This window comes from Mchenga conophoros, linkage group LG19, assembly GCF_057382185.1.
Source record: "Mchenga conophoros isolate Kocher_MC1m ecotype Shallow Benthic linkage group LG19, M_conophoros_male_GT1.1, whole genome shotgun sequence".
NCBI classification, from domain to species: Eukaryota; Metazoa; Chordata; class Actinopteri; order Cichliformes; family Cichlidae; genus Mchenga; species Mchenga conophoros.
The window spans coordinates 27,277,751-27,295,457 of NC_140544.1; the positions used below are offsets into that span (position 1 = coordinate 27,277,751).

The 17,707-nt window shown below is 41.8% G+C and overlaps 1 long non-coding RNA gene across 1 annotated transcript; it reads right to left on the reverse strand.

Moving 5' to 3' along the window:
* Positions 1-652: 652 nt before the first annotated feature.
* On the reverse strand, positions 653-15,258 carry LOC146552461 (uncharacterized). Its single transcript, XR_014889889.1, has 3 exons — positions 15,009-15,258; positions 3,919-3,999; positions 653-3,770 (listed from the first exon to the last, which is right to left on the reverse strand). It is a non-coding gene; the product is annotated as an uncharacterized LOC146552461 (long non-coding RNA).
* Between the last annotated feature and the right edge of the window lie 2,449 nt (positions 15,259-17,707).

A 17,707-nucleotide genomic window follows, 5' to 3' on the forward strand; every position in this document is an offset into this window, starting at 1 on the left:
TTATGGGAAGGTGTGCTTTTACGTCTGGGGATGGCTGTGCTGAAAGGTGAGAAGGGGAGGTATCAAAGAGCTGACTTTGTTGTTTAAAGGCAGTGCCCCTGAGGTAGACTGCTGCTGAAAGACAATGTTTACTGCCTGCTGATTGACACTATAAAGGCACCCGGACGACACTGAAGAACTAATTGGATATGCCAAAAAGAGTCACCGGTCTTAATGTCTGTGGGAATTCATTATTAATTTTGACATGATTTAAGCTGCACACACCTGATTTGGAGAACCTAATTCATTCAGTGAACATTATTTAAAACCTGAATTATTGCAGTAATGCTGCCGTTTTATGCTATTGTGATAAAGAATATAGAACCAGAGACCGTGGAAGTAACAATTAATTACTACACTGAACAACTGTGTTTTTGCACCTTTCTCTCTAGAAATGTCCCTTTCATAAGGCACTTAAATGAGTCCTTTCCTGTCAGTAGCTCACCTCGTATGCATGTGGGCTATTTGCATTCAGTTGAGGTTAGCCACTTATCTTTCCTGTTTGACCTCCAGGATAACATTAATTGTGTGATACTTGTAGAAGCACAAAGCAAGCATTAGCCATTCAAACTTTATTGCATGTACAGATGATTTATACATAACCAAGGTTGCTCAGTATACACTTGGTTTGGGCTTGAGAGAGTGCACAGTTCTGATTTTCCATTCAATCATAGTCACAGAAAGAATTACCTGCAATATGTTTTTTTTGTGTAATTCTAAACACAGTAAAATAACTTGTGCAATTCCAGTTTTTCTCCAAGTACTCTTTTTTCCTTTTCTGTAGTTTTTAAATCACAGACTGTGATTTGAAATAAGCTTCAACATTACTCCGCAGCCTTGTGTTCAGTTGCATGTCAAAGCATGGCACAACTGCACTTATTTTCAGTTCACTGCGCTGTGGTCTGCCCGTAACACAGAACCACTGTTCATTTTCAGATTAGTTCACTTTGTGGCCCTGCCTTCAGTCACTGTTCTGCAATGTTCGTTTTTTCCTCCCTCTCTAAGCTCCTAGATCATTTCCAGGCCCTGCATCCAATAATATTTGGTCGAGCATACATACACGCTGGCGTAGTGAGGTGAGTCAGTCAGTCAATCTTTCATTAGGCCTGGGGTGAACAGGGTCACATGCCACTCCTTCGCAGCCCAAGACAGACAAGCTGCCCATCTGCTATTTGGTTGATGCTCGGAATGATAATGCCTCATTCTCCTTTATTTGGGCCTTTCTTCCTCTCCTTCCTTCCTTCTCTCTCTCTCCCTCCACTGCCCTATATCTGTCAGCCTCTTCCTGTCTGTCTATCTACTCTTCTCATCAGGAGGCTTCTGTGGAATAGGGCAGCAGCATTGTGTGGGAGGTGATTATGTGTGATCTGCCGACTCAGACTTGACCTTTTCCATGTTATCCCTCAGATTGAAACCAGCACTTGTGGACTCACGTCCTCCCAAGCTTCCACTCTGTTCATGCTACTTTTTTTGCTGTTGCTTTAATGCTTCATACGCATTTCACAGAGAAGGGACTTCCAGACGTATGCGCTGCGGTAATTTCCCTGCTTTGGTTATATTCCATGACCAGTTTGTGGTTTTCTCTGTGTGCGTGTGTGTGTGTGTATGCACGCACACAAGCATGTGCACAGTTTACAATTTAAGATTCTAATTACAGGTGCGGCTATTTTAAGTGGACTATAAAATTAATAACTGATCTTAAATTGCAGACGCATACAATGGGGAGCCCAATGGTTTGAGCGTAGAGAGACATCTGGAAAAGTGCAACTTAATGAACGTAGCTTTTTTTAGTTAGCTAATCATATAGCACTCAAATAAATTTAGCAGCTGTTTTTAAGAGCAAAGCTTAATTTGTATTTATGGTTCGATTTTTACTTTGGGTTTTGTGCGAAACTGATGAAGCACTTGTAAGACGAGGGAGCCCGAGCACTCTGGGCTGTTAGCATAATTCAGAAGGTTTGTTCATCTTTAACTGCAAAGTGCATTGTTCTGTGTGCGCAATCGCCATGCAAAGCAAATGAGACCAACTTGTGAGCAATTTAGCCTGTTGTCACGTAGAGATGGTGAACATACCTCCCTCTCTCTCCCTCTTTCCGCGAGCTTTGCTGTCGCAGCAGTTGCTGTCAGTTTGAGCGGTGCCTGCCCCCAAATATAATAGGGTTTTCTTGACTGCCTCCCCAGGGATTGACTGGCGGTGGAGAATTCACCATGGCTCATTTGGGGCAGTGCAGGGATGGGCTTCATAAAACTAGCTGCTCCATGTCTCCAGGCAGGTTTGTGGCATTCCAAAGAGGGTGTTAGTTTCACTGATAATACTGTCATTGAAAGACAGCGCTTAGGTTTGCTGTGTTGTCCAATGTCTGTGGCTCTGTCTGCGCCACATCTCACAGGACTCGAGAATGAGTCATGCATATTGATGTGTTCGTTGTAAGGACCGTACTTTATGTAGATGAGGCCTATAAGAAACACTGTAGACCTCATATACTGATAAATCACTGTCACTGCTATACTGCCTCTACAATTTTATAATATATTGGCCGTTACAATTGCCAGAAAAGAAGGCTCATGATCAATTAGTTTCACTGTTTTTCATATCAAAATAAAACTAATACATGTCTACATGGACACTAAAAGAGTTATTGCTGGCTGTTGTCATCCCTTTTGCCTGTAGCAGCCATACGGAAATCCCACTTTAAAGGCAATTTAAGCGTTGTGACAGAAGACAGAATCCACCATCCTTATTCCATGTGAAATTGCTTAAGTTCTTAAGTGTACCTACCTCTCTAAATCAGGCATTAGTAGGCTGAGTTAGACAGTTTAACTGGGTGTCTTTCTTTGAATAGGTGTTTGATTCATTACTTACACGTTAAGCGTAGTTTTAATGACACAAATGGAGATGTGATGTGTTCATAAAATGCAAAGCGATTCTTTACATTTGCATGTTTTCATAGACAAACTGTGTATTTGGTGTTACACTTGTGTTATAAAGTCTGAAATCTAAATATTAAAAGCATGTTATCAGCCTTCTAAACACATGTCTCACCTGGTGTGATACTCATCAGCGGTGCACTTTCACAAATTCAGACCCACATGTTGAGTCACACAATATGAACCACGTACACTTTCCTACTCGCACTCCTTAACCACAGGCCAGTATGTGTGGTATGAGTGGTTTCTTGTTGCTAGACAGCTGCATGCTTCGGCCTCTTCACAGCAGTCGACTGAGCTCCGAGGAGCTTGACAAAGAAGCTTAAAGTCCTCCCTAAGTCTCTAGCCCCTGGGTCGTCTGCATACTCTGAGCCCTGCTCTGGAAAAGGCCTGAATGCGAGTTTAGCAGCTATGGTTACACCCCGGCAGACCCCTGCCGCTGCTCTTGCTTGCATTACCATTTTTTCTCTGGGCTGCTTTGGTCTTATAGCCCAGCAACAAGTTCCTCTTGTGCTCTCTTCTTATTTCATAACATGATGAAAGAACTGACAGACATAGTGCTGCTACAGAGGAACTGCTTGCGGGATGAGGAGTGTGTACATCTGTTTGTTTCAAAGTTTCTAGCAGGTCACATTTGACGTTTGTCTTCTCTGCTTCGTTTGTTTTCCTTTGCTGGAGTTTTTCTTATGTTGAGAAGCTAAAGCAGCACATTGCAAGGTGGGGTGTCTTTCCTTGGTCAGCTATCCATGGTACATCACAGCCTCTGTGGACACAGACGGAGGATGCAGACGAGGCTGATTTGTCTGCATGCACACATAGACCGATTACATAAACACACAACAATATGGGCTAAAAAATGCAGACACAATTAGAAACTCTAGGCATTTCAGCAAATGCATATATGTAGAGGGAAGTCTTGGTACATGCGCTCTATACTGGCCCAGTTTGTACCTGTGTATGTCCATTTTGAGAGTTTGCGTGTGTGGAGGAGGTGGTATCCAATGTCGGCAGCTGGAAGTACTCAAGCTGCTGCTGCAGAGAGAGAGAAAGAGAGAGAGAGAGAGAGAATGAAAGAGAAGAGACGTCTGCACAAGAAAGAGAGGCTAAGAGAGGCACCAGCACAGTCTCACTCTTTACAGGGGCTGAGCTCTTGCCGAGTGAAAGCCCCTATAGAATGAAAGCAGGGTCATCTTAACGGTGCAGCCTCCTTGCACACATACAAACACATACTCGCTCACATACACACTGGAGCAGAACAACACCATGGCCAGCGTGAGTGCAGAGAGTGCACAGCAGTCCTCCTCAGGAAGCTGGTCTTGTTTAGACTTACAGCTATGTGCAAAGAATAATAAGGACCAGGACAATGTTGGTACAGACATGCAACACTCCCTCGTCGGCCTTTTATGTCTGCATGAATCTCCCTCTTCACTCGGACAGATACTCCCATTGTGTGATATTGCAGATGAAAGAGGATTAGGCATACCTATGTTATGGTCAGTACAGAGTCTCCCACCTGGCAATGCCAAAACAGTCAGATGAAAGATCTTGTGGTTTTTTGAAAGTCACTGCAGGTATTTTGCCATGCTTCTTCTTCTTCAGTTATTCAAGTTCACATCATTTCTTTCTCCCTGCTTTCAAACCTCTCTTTCTTTCTTTTTTCCTGGAGAAAGGTAATGAAGGGGAACTGCACTGCTCAGCTTAGAAGTGCGAAGGCTATGATTTTCACTGTGAAGTGCTAAAAGTTACAGTGCACAGCTGAACTTGTATATTCAAGCCTTTGGCAGAGTTACAGCTAGCTCCCCAGTTAAGCCACATGTTTTAATGTTTCAGGCTTAACCACAAAATGAACAGGTGCTTCAGACAAGGTTTCTGGAAATGTATGTCTGCTGATCTCCTTTTTTTGTCACATTTAACAGTTCAGTCTGGATCATGGACCACTCTTTTTTTTGTTTCCCTTTTCATAGATCTTTACTGTAATTGACACCTCTAGTTTTGTGGAGTGTGGGGGATACAGTCCTGTGCTGTGTGCTTCTCCCTGACAGAAACATCAGTAAATCAACCCAGCGATTTCAAGCGGGTCATTCCGGAAGATTCTGTTACCTTTCAACAAGCAGAGGGCCCCAGGCTGAGGCCAGGGAAAAAAAAGAGGCAAAGAGAAAAGAGGCTGGAAAAATACAGACACCAGAGAGGAGATGTTGAGATTTTAAAGTAAGTTTTTCAAAGGAAGAAACAAAAAGGAACAAGGCAACAGTGCAACTCAGAAAACTTAGAAATAAAGAACAAAAAAAATAATAAAAGATGTGATATGACGGTGAGAAAAGATCTTGAGACTGAGAGAGTGTGTGAGAGTACTCAACTCAGTGGAAATCCTCGAGTTCATACCGTGTTCCAATCAAAGTCCATTGACCTGGCAGGCCTGTGACAAATTATCCCAGCGGCTCTACATATGACTCAATCAGCATGGTGGATAGCTTTCTGATGAGCAATAGGTCTCCTCGTATATCAGCCAAATCACCCCCTGATGACTGCATCAACATGCAGCCTACACTTCTCTAAGTGTATGGCGAAGGGAAATCTTCAAATCAGCCCTTACGCTGGTACCTGTTGTCTAAAGAGCACCTTTAGACCCATGCTGCACTTCATTTTTGTCACTCCTCCACAGTGGGTTAAGACCAGGGCTTAATGTTCAAGTCATGAACTTGACAATGTGACATCCTTCAAATATAATAAGCTCTTTCAAACAGACTACCTCATGTACGATAGAGAACATAGACTACAACCTGTGCAAAGTCCAAACAAAAACAGGCATTTATTATAGAGAAATGTTACTGTATAGAATAAGCGTAAAGGAGAATGCTTTAATTCTACTTATAAACACAGCAACCACGTACAGATGTACAGACTGTGAAGTTTTGTTTGAGCCTCTGCTAGCTGTCCATTACATAATGTCAAGACTGAATGAGTACTGGATGCCATTGCATTTAGCAGAGCCCCATTTGTGGCTGCGGGGTAGATACGCACCAATCACGTGTGAGAGACAAGCTAGAGGACACCTGATATGCAGCTGAAGGCAAGTGGATGGATTTGCTCTCTAGAACCCAACAGAGCAGAGCCCTGGGCTGCGAGTCGTGAACATTTAAAGGCTCAACTCTCTTCTTCTTGTAATTGAAAGTGCATTCACTAGCAGAATGTGTGTGTGTGTCGATATTGAACCGTTCGATACAGTGCTTTCGGTTCGGTACGCATATGTATCGAACAATACAACATTTGTAATTTATTTTATCAACTTTCCTTCTGACGATGCTGTCTGTGTGGAGCGCTCAGTGAATCTGCGTTCGACTACTCCGCCTAGGCTGCACTGTCGAGCGCAGATCCACTGAGTGCTCCACACAGACAGCATAGTCAGAAGGAAGAGCGCAGGGCACCTCCCCCACCCTCATTCAGATCTGGCGTTTGGAATTATTTTGGTTTTCATGTGACGTATGACCCTGAAGGTAAGCGAGTCATGGACTAAAGTAAAACAGTATGTTGGATGTGCCATGCAATGCTCAATTACATGGGTGGGAACTAGTGTGTTAGCGCAGTTAGCTCGTTAACGTGTTAGCCGTCTAGCCCCATGCACGGGGCGATCGGCGGTAGCTCGTTAACGGAAATTTGCCGTGTTGTGGTGTTAAGGTCATTTCAACGAGATTAACCTGAAAGCACTAGTGGGAACACAACGAATATGACTGCACATTTACGCCGACATCATCCTAGTGCAAAGACAAAAACAACAAGCATGCTACTAACTTTAGCCGAGTCATTTAGACAGCTGTTAGCACATGATTCTCCTTATGCTGCTGAGAATATAGCCCAGAAGAAGCGGATAGTATAGCTTTTATTTTGGAAAGAGCCATTTCTCTGTAATAAACTCTCTTTTCCAAAGATGAGTGATTCCTCAATCAGATACAGGGCTTGCAATATCGCTAGCCTGACGTCCTGGGGCTAGCGATTTTTTCAGTCGGGCTACCCTGCCCGTCGGGCTATTGTAGGAAGGAAAAATATATGTCAATGCTTTTGCATTCTTTCAGAAATGTAGCTGGGTAATTATGTCATTGGCATCGGTGAGCCACTGTCAATATGTGACATATTGAAATCGCGTTTGAATTTGCGCTTGTTTTTTTGCTTTCACTTTGCAATCGTGCGAACTGTGTATAGAGAGCGACAGCACTGATCTGTGAGTGATGATAATTTGCGCACCAATTCCTCTGACATCGTCTTATTAATCGTTAGCTCACTATGCAAACATGACAAGTGAAATCTCCCGCAGCTTAAACATGTGAGAGGTTGATCGCGCAGAGAATCGCTGAGCTTATGTGAGTGAGTGTGTAAAAGCATTTCAGTTCTGCTGAGCCAAACAAGACAGGTCAGGGTGAAGAAGTGACAGCCAAAGAAAAGCTTACCACAAAACGGAGAAGTTATGACAAATCAGACTATAAGGCAAAAAGAAAGTGCAGCTTTATGGTTTCATGGACAAAATAATTTCTGTGGCTGCAATATGACGAGCTAAATAACCAGGGCTGCACATAAGTCCGCAGGTGCGCATTCGCTGTCAAAATAAAAAACACGCACAAGGGTTAGGGTTAAATTTAAAAACTGTACTTTTGAGTTAAAATATATATTTATAATTTTGTGTATCGTTGCACCCCTAATATATATATATATATATTAGGGGTGCAACGATACACAAAATTCACGGTTCGGTTCGATACTTTGGTGTCACGGTTCGGTATTTTTTCGATACAAAAAAAATGTTCATGCCTTTTTAATTTGTCATTTATTAAAATTATAAATATATATTTTAACTCAAAGGTACAGTTTTTAAATTTAACCCTATCTTTTATATATATATATATATATATATATATATATATATATATATATATATATATACAGTGGCTTGCAAAAGTATTCGGCCCCCTTGAACTTTTCCCACATTTTGTCACATTACAGCCACAAACATGAATCAATTTTATTGGAATTCCACGTGAAAGACCAACACAAAGTGGTGCACACGTGAGAAGTGGAATGAAAATCCTACATGATTCCAAACAGTTTTTACAAATAAATAACTGCAAAGTGGGGTGTGCGTAATTATTCAGCCCCCTTTGGTCTGAGTGCAGTCAGTTGCCCATAGACATTGCCTGATGAGTGCTAATGACCTATAGAGTGCACCTGTGTGTGATCTAATGTCAGTACAAATACAGCTGCTCTGTGACGGCCTCAGAGGTTGTCTAAGAGAATATTGGGAGCAACAACACCATGAAGTCCAAAGAACACACCAGACAGGTCAGGGATAAAGTTATTGAGAAATTTAAAGCAGGCTTAGGCTACAAAAAGATTTCCCAAGCCTTGAACATCCCACAGAGCACTGTTCAAGCGATCATTCAGAAATGGAAGGAGTATGGCACAACTGTAAACCTACCAAGACAAGGCCGTCCACCTCAACTCACAGGCTGAACAATATATATATATATATTGTTCAGCCTGTGAGTTGTGTGAAACACCTATATATATATATATATATATATATATATATATATATATATATAAAAATCCAGGAGGGTGTCCATGGGGTGTTTCATTTTGAGTTGCTATCTGTCACATGGGTAAACTAATCAGAAAAACAGATGAAAGGTGGGGGCTAGAGGAGGGGTCAGCTACTCAGTGATGGCTTCCTCTGATGGCAGGGTGACCCCTGAACCCCTGCTAGAGGATCCCGGGTAAGGGATAAGCCATCTGTGATGATGAAACTGAGAATGCTAGCTCCCAGGGACTGTGATGACTTAATCCAACCTACACAATCTGTCCTATGCATAAAATTCTATTGATACAGATTTATTTAATATTTGCAAAGGGGGTTTGTTTAAAAAATTGATAAGCTTTTGCTCAGTTCCTCTACAGTAAAACAAATGTTTAATGCATTCATCCTTAAGGACAGGTGAAGCTCAAACCAGAAAAGCATAAACAAAAGCTAGACTTTTCCATGTTTTCCTTTTAAGGCTTGTTTGGTGTAATGAATTTTCCATCTGCCTTCAAAGCCGAAATCCAGTCATCCATTTATACATTTATAATTGGACATGTTGCATAAACCAGATTCCTGCGCTCAATGGAGCCTTTCATGGCACACTAATCAGATCAGACGCCACCAGACAACAGATATATTTACTTGCATCATGTCAGAACAAGCCTCACTTGAAACAAAATACGCTTACACTTTGGATAAGGTGTCTGTGTACAGCAGCAAACAAAAACAGCCGGGAGAAACATGGAGTCATGGAGTTCAGCCACATCATCAGTTTGCTCTCACTGTACCGTCCCCTAAGTGCTGGTCAAATGAACAGCAACAGCTCCGCAGCAGAGAAGTTGTAAAAAGTTAAAAGAAATCCCCCCCCCAGTGAACTGAAAGCAAATTTTCACCGCCTTTCTTCTCTGCACGGAAGCAGTATGAACCTAATGCTCAGGGGAGGGGACATTAGACTGTTTATAGTTTATTAATTGTTTCTGAGGGAGTGGAAGTCCAAGCGTGACCTGCTGTTAACTACCATATAAAACATCCACATGTTCACAACATCTGGGGGCTTCAAAGTAAACAATACAGTGAAATATAGTTTGAACATATTACATTTTTTCTGGCTCGAGCAGAAGTCACGTCTGTCTCGGCAGCTGCTTGGCCTTTTTAACTCCCTCAGTCGTGTCGGCACATGTCCACTGTCAGGGAGCAGTGCCAAAAGCGACCACTGTGTTCAATTATATTCCAGTAATTGTGCATGATACACATTAATCAAATCTAATAATCAGTTTTAAACAGCATATGGTTAGCAGAGCTGCACTGTAAAGTGGAGAATATCTCCAAAAAAAAAACTTCACTTAGCAAGTAAGTATTCTGAACCTTAGAATACATTAAGTTAAAATGTCATAATCAACTTTATAACGACCAGAAATGTAATTTCAAAGCCAGCTGAGGTTTACAGATGCAAACGAGCATAGTAAACAACTGAATGAGGTCTCTGTGTGTGCGCGCGTGTGTTTGACTGGGTGTATGTGTGGGGCATAAAACACAGAGTTGGAATTAATTCTAATGTCATTAAAGTCTGGCAGAGTATCACATTATTTACATGATGTAACCTTCCTCTGCCAGGACATGTCACTCAGGACTCCATCTGCTATAGCTGCCACACAGGGGATCATTTTGAGTGTGTATATGGCCGCGAATGCGGGTCTGTGTGTGTATGTGTTTGTGCAGACACCATGATAATACAGCCTCTAATACGTGACCTAAGTGATGGCCTAAAGCTGTCAGCGCTTTCCTGTGGGAAGAAGAGGACAGCTAAACAACTGATTATCTGTTCCAGTCACCCACAAATACTACAGACAATACCTCGCTGCCAAGAGAACATAGTTCAAGTGTGACATGTGCATGCACGCGCTCGCGTGAGAGATGAGGGGAAGCCTGCAGTGTAGTATGTCTTTTTCTCTTTAAGTCATCACAATCTCTCCCTTATAATTGGCTGAATTAAATTTGTTAATAAGAGATTTTGATGTGGTAAATGTATTTAGGTACTTCAGGCAGGCCTCTTTAATTTAATCCTCGGTTTGCAGTTGTCCAGAGGCATTTATGAATTGATTGAGCTGTCATCTGCTTTGATGTTTTCCTCATTTTTCTTTCCATATTATTCTTTTATCCCCCACCCTGTTTTTATACCCACAAAATGAACTAGTTCCACAATGGGGCCTCTTTATTAAGTTCACCTGTTCACTTAAAAGTAAGCAGGCATGTTAAATATTTCTACTGTCCTGTCTATTTTTATGTTTCTTCTGTTTTAACATGATCAAACAGGAAGGCACACATTTCCTGTCTTTGGACCGTGCGGACTGAATGGTAACATCAGCAGGGATACGCACATACTTTCATCTTCTTTTCATATTCTTCCACTTACTCACTTTGTCAGTCTATCATGCTCTCACTGTCTTTGTGAGGCGTGCTTCTGTAAGTGTGTCTACTCACTTTCACACACACAAAGAAAAAGGTAACAAAGTTTTGGTGGAGCTTTGAGTTTTCCCTTGATCTGAATACAAAGCTCTGTGGTTCGTGTCGGCTCACGTTTTGCTTCCACTGCAGCTCAAAGAGCTAATTGTGCTCAGCAACATCCCAGTGTGATACAATCACTGACTAATGCATTAGCCATCGTCGTGTTTGATGGAGACACAAACACACACAGAAGTCCCGGCGCCGCTCTTAACACACCTCAACTCTTGTGATGTAGATATGGGAGACTTGTCGTGGGTGCTCGCTTGTTTTGATGGTGGTCCGTGTCGTGGCAGGTTCACATGTTGTTTTGATCCCTGCTGTCAGAGCCCAGTGAGCTCACACAGACACAGCTGGCTAGGGTGGAGCCAACAGGGGTACATAGGGAGTTGAAGGACATGGATCTTTGCCAGCACATTTTATACATAGTGCATATCTTACAAGTACAGCTGAGAATTAGAGATAGTGGACCCTCGCCCCTCACTGCCCACCCTACCATCTGCCCGCCTGGGGCTGGGGGCTCTGTGGCTTAGCTTCCATATTACAAGGCTTGACAGCCCTTGCCCTCAATCAACCTCACACGCATGCACATGCACACATACACATCTTCCCTCCTCTTGTATTCCCTTTCTCCCATCACTTTTTTTTAGTGACAGAAGTATGTTAGTGTGAAAACTTGCTGCATATTAATGTCACTTTAAATAAGAGATTAGTGGTCTTTAACAGCAGCAAAGAGAGATGGCTGTATTTTCCTCTCTTTAATTTGGTTCTTACTCAGAAGGGACTACAAAGCCAGCGAAGGTCAGGTCTTAGTAAGGGTGTGTGTATGTGCATATATCTGGTGTCGAAAATGTGTCAGTGGGTGGTTCAGTGTCTCAATGGAGGTTGCAGGTCTCAGAGTGGATATAATTAGAAACTTCCGTGGAGCTTTAGGAAAAATAGTCCGCTTCCCCTCGCTTATTTTCCTCTCACCATTTATCTCTCTTCTCTGATGACACGATCGGGGAGTTAACCACCAAATCCATCTTTGTGTCTCAGCTTGCTCCTGTTTGTCTCTGCTGGTGTAAATCTCACATCCTGTTCCCCGTCAGCCAAATAAAACAGCAGGACTCGATAAAACACATGGAGGGGAATCCCGAGGAATCGGGATACATGACGCTTCAGTCGCACTGTCTCAATCCTCTCTGGAACAAAGGCTGATTAGAGGACTGAAATGTTTTGATGACTGATATTTGAAAGATGAAAAAGATTAAATAATCTTTGTTTAAAACTAATTTAACAACTTGTAACTACATATTTCAACAAAGGAAGTAAAACACAAACAAATCTTTGCACAACTTTTTGCTGAAATTTATCATTTCCTCGGGTTATGTGTTTGAAGGTGAGAAGTTGTGGACGGTCTGATTTATAAATCATCGCTGCAGTCTCTGAGATGTCAAGATACTGGTCACTCCCTCAAACTTGAAAGGGCATATACATTAAGAGATGACAGTTATTCGTTTGAACCTGTTGGCAGATAACAAAGAGAAAATTTCCCAGTGCTTTTTATCCCTGTACAGTTTTCTATGAATAATGGCAGTAATGGCAGGTTACTAAGGATTGGCTGAGTGACTCATAGACCTTCTATTGGCCTGTTTAATCTCCTATAGCTGTTGAAGAGCTTGTAGAGGCACACATACACACACATTCCCATGTGCAGCTATATATTTGCATTGTGTTATATTACCTAAGCCACCAACGAGGGCTGTAGATACAGAAAAAAGTTAGCTTTAGCTTATACTAAAGGCCTCAAGTTACAGTAAGGGGAATAATTATTTGATATCCTGCTGAATTTGTAGGTTTGCTCACTTCCAAAGAAATGAATGGTCTCTAATTTTTATGCTAGTTTGATTTTAATAGATAGACATGTTACATAAAATTTATTAACTGATTTGTATGTCATTGAGTGAAATAAGTATTCGATTCCCTACAACGTAGCCAGACTACCACAGATTGGCTGTGTCCATGTGGCACACAGATTGCAATCAATCAATCAATAACAGATACTCCTGAGCTCACTTATTATGTGTATAAAACACATCTGTCCACCGTATCAGTTTCTTCTATTCCAACCTATCCACGATCACGAGGAAGACTAAAGAGCTGTCAAAGGATGTCAGGAATAAGACTGTAGACATGCACAATGGGCTACAAGGCCATCAGCAAGAAACTAAGTGAGAAGGTGACAACTGTTGAGATGATTATTCAGAAATGGAAGAAATACAAAATGACCATCAACAACCAATAACCCGTGGTCTGGACCTCACGATGCAAGATCCTGCCTTGTGATTTAAGGATGATAAACAGTTGGGACCACAGTCACCAAGAAAACCATTTTTAACACACTACGCCATAATAAATGATGTTTTGCAGTCCGTACAAGGTTCCTCTGCTCAAGAAGATACAGGGTACAAACCCGTCTTTGCCAGTGAACATCTAAATGATTCGGCAAAGGCTTTTGTGAAAGTTATGTGGTCGGATGTACTTGAAGTTACTTGACCTGCTGTGTTTGAAAGAAGAGAAATGCTGCGTGTGACTTAAAGAACTGCATCCAGACAGTCAAGCATGCAGGTGTAAACTGCAAAGGGTACAGGACAACTTCACTGCACTGAGGGACCAATGAACTGGGCCATGTACCATAAAATCTCAGACAAGAATCTCCTTCGCTCAGCCAGACAAGATGCACATTATGGAGCAGGTCATGGAGTGGCTTAGCCAGTCTCCAGACCTCAGTCCTAGAGACAATCTGTGGAGTGTGCTGAAACTTCGAAAGGCCTACAAATAGTCAGGAAACATGAAGGACTTTCTGTAAAGAAGATTGGGCCAAAGTCCCTCCTGAGACGCAAACCTAGTGCCAATTACAAGAAATGTCTCGTCGCTGTGCTTGCCAAATAAAGTTTTGCCACCAAGTACTAAGCCATGTTTTGTTTGAGAATAAAATACTTTATTTGTGTGTGTTTTTTCTGGATTTGTGGTTGATATTCTGTCTGTCCCTATTAAAATCAAACTATGATAAAAACTTAAAGATGTTCATTTCTTTAAAATTGGGCAACCTTACAAATTTAGCAGGGGATCAAATAATTATTTCCTTCACTCAAGAATGTTTCTGTGTTCCTAAGATTCATATTCCACTTTAATACAGCTAATTAAACATTTTAATCAAGGACAGCACTGAATTGATCTCAGTCCGTGCTAAAGGGAGTTTGTGTTAACTATACCACTGTGATTATTCCTGCTTCACTAGAGCTGTCACTCACCCATCAGCTCTCATTTTTGCCACTACCGTGACAGAAGACCAGGAAAAACAAAGAGCTGAACCCATCCCTGACTTATAATTAATCTCTTGTCGACTTCTATTGACACATCCTCTCTTTGATTGAATAATTGCCTAAGTGCCACAAGCTTCTAGGATTGAGTCATAATCCTGAATAAGATATGACCAACTTTGGTCACCTCGTTCACTACAATTAGCTCATCATTTGCTTGGCTGCGAGAACAGCAGCTCCCCATCTGTTGTGCTCTGGTTATGGACAGCAGTTTTGGGGTTCATTTTTTTTTCTACAGAGCCTGGCAACAAGTTCTCATTTGACTCCTTGTACAGTTAGATGAAGTGTGTGAAGGTACTGACACGTGCGCAAATAAATTCACATGCATGTCTGCACACTCTGACAAGTGCAGTTTCTCACATTATACTACCGCTGCTCAAACCCAACCACAGCAAACCACACGCACACACCTCCCTACACACATGCGCTCGCAAATACATGCATATCTACCCACCTGCCCGCAAAGCATTCCCACACCTCACACATAAACAGCCTGGCATCTGTCACAGCTTGGGTGGGGGTGGGGTCACACATGTACATGCACGCACACACACACAACAACACACCCAGAAACACAAACACAGTCCTCTTGTCTACAGTGAACGTACCCTTTTGACCCTTTGACAGGTACATGGAGGATCTCAAAGTGAGAGGAGAAGCCTCAGAGCAGGTCTACAAGTCAGAGATGTGCCCTCTCCATAGGTAGCTGTCTAACTCCTCAGGACTCCAGGGGATGGCTGTGCCTCTTGCAGGAAGCCATAACTCTCCTCTCAGGAAGTGAGGTGTGTCTGGAGTGTTATCTACATCTGTCTTGGAAAGAAGCGGGAGCACAAGAGGTCAGACAAGAATGGGACCACTTATATCATGTTTTATGTATGACGTGTGGCATGTGTTTGAATATTTACATGTGTCTGAAGGTGATGCAAATAGAGAGGGAAAAAAACTGGGAAGAAGTTCAGACAACTCTGCTTCCTTTGTTGACAAAGAGTCTCTATAAACAGTTCAACATGATGCAATTCCAGAGTGGAACCAGTAACAACCACATTTTTTTTCTATCTATTGATCAGAGCCCGAGCTGCATATATTAGGGTTTGTATTTCAGTCATCAAGTCCCTATTGACAACTAAATTCAATTATCTGTCCTAAAACTTTTTAATCAAACAGATGAACGTAAATATTTTGCTGCATTAACTTATCGCTTCTTTAAACAACAGCAGTGACCTTCAAATGATGCCAAAAGTTTCTTTCTTTCCCGTTCTTGATGGTGTGACAAATTCCCTCCGGTCCTAAGTATGTCGAACGACCCCTGAAATAAAACATTTGAAGAATATAAATGATCAGCCCCCACAATGTGGAGCTAAAAGCTTTCAGGGTGATCCTTGTGAACTCTTAGAACACTCCCAGGCATATAATTAAAAGGTAGTTTCTAATTTCTATGAGAGTAAATTAGCACCTCGGCTTCATTGTTACACAGTGGCTGGTGGCAGGTAGCCTGGGGAGATGGATTGAATGGATCAGAGAGGGTTGGACAGTCACTGGATAATTTTGACAACGGGGTTCGGGGGTATCATCCATCACTCAAGTGCTTACATGAAAGTTTTGACAGGTAGAGGTCATGGCAATGTGGCAGGAGCCAACAGAGATGGATGCCTTTAATTTGGGTAATGAAGAGTTAACCATCTTGGGAGAGCAAGAGGAGCGTTAAATAGGAGAGCCATTCGCCATTAAAAGAAAGTCTTATTTAATTCCTCCAACCCTAATGAAAGACATCGAAACACAATCCTTGATTGACAATGAGGCCCCAGCTGTAATTCCCTGCAGACAGTTCACTTAAGTTCCCTCCCTTGTTAATCTCAAATATAATGAATTGCAAAACTAAGGTTAAACGTGGCAGCGTGAATTCATTATCACTAATATGTTAAACCATAAGATGATTTACAGTGTGGTCTCTCTCTTATTTTCATTAACGGTGAATGGCTTTGATTTAGTCGAGATTCCGCTGGCCTGTTCATTCTCACCATCAATCTCGCCGTCTTGGTCATTGTCCTCTTTTATATCTGACCCCTTCGCTCGAAAATGGAGCGAAGAATGGAAATATGTTGGAGCCGACAACCTGGTGAAAAAAATTATTATTCTGCTTTTTAGTGTGAGTACAAGACCCCTTTTTATCGCTTCCTTGCAAATTATATTCATCCCGAGCTGTCATTCAACTTCATCCTTGACCCAGGTCTTATTGTTCCAGGCTTAATGGTAGTGCTTGTGCCGAGATAACGGTTAATGCTCCGCTGTCTAGCAGCAAAGACCTGCAAATGCTATCTTACACTAAAACACCGGGGACCCTATCTGCATACTGAGCTGATATTTATATGGACATTCATAATCCATGTACCTGTTCCCCGTTCATTAACCAAAAGAAAAAGTATTTGAAATGCAAGTTTCTTTCCAAAGTATAATTCCAATATGCCAACCACAAACTATACTGACATACCTTTGCAGGCACTGTGTGGCTTGGGCAACACTCCCTGTTTATTCATATTAATGCTTGAAGGAATATCATACATAAGTCATCCCAGTAAGTTTATACACTCTCAAGCAACATGGCACAGGCCCAGTTTACCTCACCAAAAATGATATATTTGGATTGTCTTCCTGTACTCTGTGTAATGTTTGTGTGTAAATACACATATTATTACAGTATAGCTCTGAGCATGTATGCATACTACCAGACCACAAGATTACTGTGCATAAAAGTGACAAATTGTAACACTGCATCAAGGAGAGGCTATGCTGAGTGATAGGAAGGTTATGGACTCCTAATGACAGGGTTTTAAAGCTAGAGCTTCTGCTAATTGGGGTGATGTGTCCATTCCTTTGTCCCCCCAAGACATGTCTAGCTACCAGGGATTAGCCATGATTAAGGTGCTGGTCTTCCTGGTGCTTGAAGACCCCTCATGGTATTTATCCATAGTGGTCAGATTATTCCAGTGATGGACACCTAGAGATCACAGGGGTTGTGATATATCTTGATAGTTAGTATGAGGCCTATTATAGCCACTTTCATTTGGGTGGCTTTAAAAGTTACATATATCAGCAGGCACATTCAAAGAGGCAGTGTAATATTTATGCAGTGGGATTGTTATATAAAAGTAGTTCAAAACCAATGCCTCAGGATATTTTTCACATTTTCTTGTTAAAAGAAAAGGGAGGCAGCTATTATAAAAAACACAATTACAGAGTGTAAAATCATTATGTTCTGTTGGCAAACAATTTAGTCTAGCATCACACTAAGTGCGCTATAATGGTTCTC